The sequence below is a fragment of the Elephantulus edwardii genome, unplaced genomic scaffold (assembly GCF_000299155.1).
Source record: "Elephantulus edwardii isolate Elephantulus edwardi_28Jun2011 unplaced genomic scaffold, EleEdw1.0 scaffold00241, whole genome shotgun sequence".
Classification (NCBI taxonomy): Eukaryota; Metazoa; Chordata; class Mammalia; order Macroscelidea; family Macroscelididae; genus Elephantulus; species Elephantulus edwardii.
The window spans coordinates 330701-336720 of NW_006399991.1; the positions used below are offsets into that span (position 1 = coordinate 330701).

The 6020-nt window shown below is 40.6% G+C and overlaps 1 pseudogene; it reads right to left on the reverse strand.

The window, feature by feature from the left end:
• The window catches only part of LOC102843497, a 16231-nt pseudogene extending 11805 nt beyond the window's left edge, over positions 1-4426 (reverse strand).
• Positions 4427-6020: the final 1594 nt, after the last annotated feature.

The following is a 6020-nucleotide window of genomic DNA, read 5'->3' on the forward strand; positions in this document are numbered from 1 at the left end:
CCTACTTGTTTTCTTAGATGGAAACAGAGACATTATGCCCTCTCTTGCTTCGGTAAACCACTCCAGAATGGCCACCACGTTTCCCAGAGTTCTATGGTCTTCTTCCCAGGAGTTTTTAATTGTAAATGCAAACTTGGGAAGGTCTTAGACTTTTAAACTGTTTTTTGCTTTTGCTTTTCTCTGACCCCCTTTGCTTGGAGTCAGCTGCACACCAGTAGTATGACATGCTACAATCGGTTTCTGTCCTGAAAACTTTGCCTCTTTCTTGGCAAAGATTCTGGTATGGTCAAGCTTATAAATAACTTTTTTTACATTTTAATCTTTTCCATTGATTAAGAAGTGCAGTGTAAGAAAACCCAGCAGTTTAATTACTTGCAAATTAAGTTACCACAGACTCTGTAGTGTGTAAATGTTGACGAAGAATTGGATTACAATCATGTAGCAGAACAGCACCCAGACTGCTGCCCGCTAATGACGGACGCCCACACACCCACGTGGAGGATCCTTGCTTCCCAGCCCTAGAGCCAGCATCTGAACCTTGTGTAATTAGCTTTCAGTTATGATTTCCCCTCTCCATTTTCCTTGCTCTGTAGCAGAATTTTGTGTTTTATAAATCCTCTGTTAAAGCAGAAGGGTGATTATGAGTGGGTCACAGCCACCCTTAAAAACCTGGGCCAGAAGATTTCACTAGGTCAGTAATTTAAACTTTGGATCTTAAAAAAATAAAGAAGTAATAATGTGAAATAAAACCAACTAAAAAGTGATTCTTGCACATGAACTGTCACATGTTTAAAATGTGTTTTTTAGAACACCTCCATTTTGCTGATTTCAAGCACTTTTCTTCTGTGTATTGCTTTTTAAGAGAGCCATCAGTTAGCTATCAGACTCTAGGTTGATGCATTTTGTACTTAGCTGTACTGTGTGATATTTTTAATTATTTTAGGACGCCAACATGAGACTTGTAATAAAATATGTAATGGGTTGAAAGCTGAAAGGAGAATCTACTGCTGTACAGCTAATAAATCATAATGGATTAAAAAAAAAAAAAAGAAATACCAGAGGGTGCAGACTGGGTTTAGACCGGCTTGTGGTACCAGGGATATTGTAGCTAATGTTAGATGGATCTTGGCTGAAAGCAGGGAGTACCAGAAGAATGTCTATCTTTGTTTCATTGATTATGCAAAGGCATTTGACTGTGTGGATCATAACAAACTGTCTAACTCTGAGTAGAATGGGAATCCCAGAACCCTTGATTGTGCTAATGTGAAACCTATACTTCGACCAGGAGGCAGTTGTCAGAACAGAGCCAGGAAACACTGCATGGTTCAAAATTGGGAAGGGTGTATGCCAGGGATGTATCCTATCTCCATACCTTTTCAATCTTTATACAGAACAGATTATCCAGAAGACTGGGCTCTATGAGGAGAAATGTGGCATCAGGATTGGAAGAAGACTCATCAACAATCTGTGTTATGCAGATGACACAACCATGCTTGCTGAAACTGAGGAGGACCTGAAGCACTTGCTGTGGAAGGTCAGGGACTGCAGTCTTCAGTATGGATTGAGGCTCAATATAAAGAAAACAAATATTCTCACCACTGGGCCAACTGACAGCATCATGGTGGGTGGTGAAGAGATTGAGATTGTTTAAAGTTTTGGTTTGCTTGACTCCACAGTCAATACTCTTGGCACCAGCAGCCAGGAGATTAAAAGACATATTATGATAGGAAAGTCTGCATTTAGAGACCTCTCTAAACTACTGAAGTGCAACGATGTCAGTCTGGAGACTAAGGTGCACCTGATACATGCCATGGTCTTTGCAATCACTTGCTATGCATCAGTGAGCTGGACAATGACTAGAAATGATAGAAGGAGAACTGATGTCTTTGAGCTGTGGTGTTGGATAAGAGTATTGAATATACCATGGACTACTATGAAAATAAGCATGTTTGTCCTGGAGAGGGTGAAGCCAGGCTGCTCCTTGGAGGTAAGGATTCTGAAGCTTCGTCTGACATACCAGTCGTTGGAGAGAGATGTCATGCTTGAGTGGGTGGAAGGACAGTGCAGGAGAGGAAGACACTTGATGAGATAGATTGATTCAGTGACTAGATAATGGGGGTAGGTGTATTTGGGATGGTGAGATTGGCACAGGATAGGGCAGAGATTATGGCTGTTGTGCATAGGGTCATATGAGTCACAGGCAACTCGACGGCACATAACACCACCACCACCACCATTTTTAATTTTTATTTTAAGGAAAGTCTACAGCGACTTTGGATTTCCATTCATTCACTGTTGCACACTTTCCTCCCTGCCCACCACTCCCCACCCCCAAGTTTGCTTTTCTCTTTGTAAAGTAAAAAACAAACAAACCAAAACCCTTTCATTGTTATGTAATTGCTCCCATCCCCCAGTCCACTCCACTATGCAGCTTTCACTCTGGACTCTTGTCATGACAATAGTATATAATCATATATATCTCCTGAAAAGTTCTTTCCTTCATCTGTTTCAGTGCAGTATACATTATTTATCCCATTTTAGTTTCCCCCAAACCCTGATATCAGTCTCACTTTACAACAGTGACATTATGCAGTATTTGTCCTATTGTGACTGCACTCAGCATAAAGTCCTCCAGGGTCACCCATTTTGTGTAATATTTCATGAGTTCCTTGTTTTTCAATGCAGCATAGTATTCCACTGTGTGACTATATCACAGCTTCTCTATTCATTCATTTGTTGAAGGGCACTTAGGTTTGTTCCAAATCTTTGCTATTGTGAACACAGCAGCAATAAACATGTGTGTGTGCATATATCTGCTTGAGTGGTGGTTATGGTTTCTTTGGGGAATATTTCCAGTAGTAGAATTGCTGGGTCAAATGGTATTTCTGTTTGCAACTTTTTGAGAAAGCGCCATACTGCCTTCCATAGTGACCACACCACTTTACACTCCCACCAACAGTGAATAAGGGTTCCAGTTTCTCCACAACCTTGCCAGCATTTGATGTTTACTGTTCTGTTAAATTTTGCTATACTTACTGGGCTGAGATGATATCTCATAGTTGTTTTGCTTCTGGTTCTTCTTAAGGAATGTGAAGAGCAGAAGGAATCTTTTCTCAGAGGGACACTCTGGGGTATTCTGCATGTGGTCCAGGAGGTGGCCTGGGGTGGCCATGATGATGTTGACATCATTAGCCAGTTTCCATGCTTCTGCAGATCTGTTACTGCCCTTTCTGATCAGCCTGTAAGCATGGGAATGTTGTGTCATTAGTTCTTTAAAGTGCACCAAAAGTCTGCATGGTCAGTTCCTGAGCAGGTGAGAGGATAGGAACTGTTCCATTCCTAGGCATGAATTTCAACTTAAGAATTAGTTCAGCTGCAGGGATGGGAAGTTTGAGGGTTTTGTCATTGTCTGGTTTTGCAGCTGCTATAAGATCCCTGCCTTCCAGAAGTGGTCTGATACTTTTGTGTTGAATTTCTGTCCTGTTTGTAAAGCCCATTTCTTTTATTGCCTCCAGAGTGTTCTCATCAACAAGACTATTTAGAGAAGTAAATGAAGTCTCCTCAGATGCGCCTGTCAGTCGCAGGGCAGGCTGGGTACCTCCCTATTATCTTCCTCCAGCAGGTCCACACTCATTTCTGCTTCACCAGGGGCCTCGACACCAGCTTCCACAGATTCCTGTTTGTCTTCAGTTTTTGCTCTTTTGGTGACAGGCCTAACAGCATCCTCCATTTTTCCTCCTTTTCTTTTGCGCCTTCTTTTTTGATTCTGAACTGGGAGGCTGTATTGTTGCTTCCCCATTGTTTAAAAGGGCAGATTTCTTGAGGCATTTTAAATTTTTTTACATTTTCCTCATTAGTTAAAATGGCGGTTTCCTTAATTTTCACATTTCCCTCATTTGTAAAAATGACTGGTTTCTTGGGAGATTTCTTAATTTTCACATTTTCTGTGTTTCTTTAAACATGTCCCCATGTTGAGCTTCTGACAAACCCACCTTCTTAGGCTGTTTTAGGGACTTCTTTTCCACCTCTCACCATTTCTTTAGATAGATCCCCATTGTGGGATTCTGACAGGGTCACACCTCATGCTCCCTATAATGTCAGATTTCCCTGCCACAATTTCAGGTTCTGTTTCTCGATCTTCTTGTTCTTCTTTTTAAAATTAATTTTAATGAAGTTTTACAGTGGCTTAAGTTTTCCATTCATTCATTGTTTCACTTTTCTCCCTGCCCAACTCTTTCCCGCAATTCACCCTTCTCCTTGAAAAGTAAAAGAAAAACTCTTTCATTGTTATGCAATCCCTCCCCGCAAGTCCACTCCAATGTGCTGCCTTCACTCTGGACTCCTGTCATGAAAATAATACCCAATCATATATCCCTTCTAAACAGTTCTCTCCCTCACCTGTTTCAATACAGCATACGTCATTCATCCCCTCCTTATCTGTCTTTTCTCAACCCCGATGTCAGTCTCGTTTTACAACAGTGGCTCTATGCAATACATGTCCTTTTGTGACTGAGATATGTCACTCAGCATAATGTCCTCCAGGGTCATTCATTTTGCATAATATTTCATGAGTTCCTTGTTTTTCAATGCAGCATAGCATTCCATTGTGTGAATATACCAGAGCTTCTCTATCCATTCACCTGTTGATGGGCATTTGGGTTCTTTCCAGCTTTTTGCTATTGCAAACAAAACTGCAATAAACACGAGTGTGCATATATCTGCTTGGGTGGCAGTTATGATTTCTTTAGGGTAAATTCCCAGTAGTGGAATTACTAGGTCAAATGTTATTTCTATTTGCAACTTTTTGAGAAAGCGCTATACAGCCTTCCATAGTGGTTACACCATTTTACACTCCCACCAACAATGAATAAGGGTTCCAGGTTCTCCACAACCTTGCCAGCATTTGTTGCTTGCTGTTCTGTTAAATTTTGCTATTCTTACTTACTGCAATGAGATGATATCTCATAGTTGTTTTGATTTGCATCTCTTTCAGAGCTAGGGATTTTGAACATTTCTTAATGTGCTTGTTGGCCATCTGAATGTCTTCTTTGGGGAAATGTCTGTTCATATCCTGTGCCCATTTTTAAATTGGGTCATTTACCTCTATCTTGTGGTGCACAAGTATTTTATAAATCCTTCATATAAGTCCCTTGACTGACATGTCATTACCAAATATTTTTTCCCCAGTTTGCGGTTTCCCTTTTTACCCTTTTGGAGAGATTTTTGGATGTGCATAGGGATTTGATTCTTAGAAGGTCCCATTTGTCTATTTTATCCTCTCCTAGTTGTCAATTTTCCAGGATGCTTGGAAGACTGTTTATCTTGTGGATTAGGACTTCTAGAGTTCTTCCAAGCTTTTCTTTAATAAAGTTTAAAGTTTTTGTTTTAGTCCTAGGTCCATAATCCACTTTAAGTTGTTTTATGTATATGGAGTGAGGTGTGGATCTTGCTTGAGTCTTCTGCAGATAGTTTTCCAATTTTGTCAACACTATTTGTTAGAAAGGCTGTCATTTCCCCATTTAACCAATTTCATCTCCTTGTCAAAAATCAGTTGACCATAGGTTGATGGGCTGATTTCCGGGTTCTCAATTCTATTCCATTGATCTATGGGTCTGTCATTGTAACAGTACCACGCTGTCTTGACTACCACAGCAGTGTAGTAGGATTTGAAATCAGGGAGTGTGATGCCTCCTTCCTTGTTTCTCTTTTTAGGCAGTGCTTTGCCTATTCTGGGCCTCTTTCCATTCCAGATGAAATTGGAGATTGCCTTTTCCATCTCATTGAAGAATGGAATTGGTATTTGTATTGGTATTGTATTGAACGTGTAAATTGCCTATGGTAGTATTGTCATTTTCACAATATTGAGTCTTTCTTTGCATGTAGTTGTTGTTATGTGCCGTCGAGTTGCTTGTGACTCATAGCGACCCTATATACAACAGCCCTAAACTTTGCTCTGTCCTGTGCCAATCGCACCATCTCCGATACACCCATCCCAATTACCCTAGTCACTGAATCAATCC